The sequence below is a fragment of the Ptychodera flava genome, chromosome 20, assembly GCF_041260155.1.
Source record: "Ptychodera flava strain L36383 chromosome 20, AS_Pfla_20210202, whole genome shotgun sequence".
Taxonomy (NCBI): domain Eukaryota; kingdom Metazoa; phylum Hemichordata; class Enteropneusta; family Ptychoderidae; genus Ptychodera; species Ptychodera flava.
This window is the reverse complement of record NC_091947.1, coordinates 20811754-20812363: the sequence shown is the minus strand read 5'-3', so window position 1 is coordinate 20812363 and position 610 is coordinate 20811754.

Here is a 610-nt window from a genome sequence, read left to right as displayed (position 1 = left end):
TACCGTGTTTTGGTGTATCTTTTTTTAATTTTCAGTAGCCTCCCTGTTCTCTCACGTTGTGGCTTTTTGATCTCAATCGCTCGACAGAATAATGTGAACCTGTTCATTCTGATTCCCATTAATCTTGTCGAGAGCTACCATTGATATCAATGGGTTTGGCCAAATCATGACGTGAAAGGGTTAAACATCATTCCTGTGTACTGTGTGTGTGTATGTATGTATGTATGTATGTATGTATGTATGTTCGTATGTACGCATATACGTATGTACGTTATGTATGCATGTATGTATGTATGTGTATGTGTGTATGTACATTTGCTTTTTCACCAGGGGAGGATGGGGACCGCAACGCGCGCAGTCGCCATGTACCTAGTTGCCTGATTAAACGCCAAAGAATACAAGCATATCGCCATTTGATCCGTCTTTCGGACATTTTTCGCTCATTTTTTTACCAACAATATGTGTGAAAGAAGAATCCCTGAAGATACCGTCTTTTAATTACCAGTTGAGTTCAGTTCAGTTCAGTTCAGTTCAGTATACTAGGGATTGACTATCTTGCGATAATAACATCCCATGTCAGATCCTGTTAATGGTACGGAAGTATCTATCA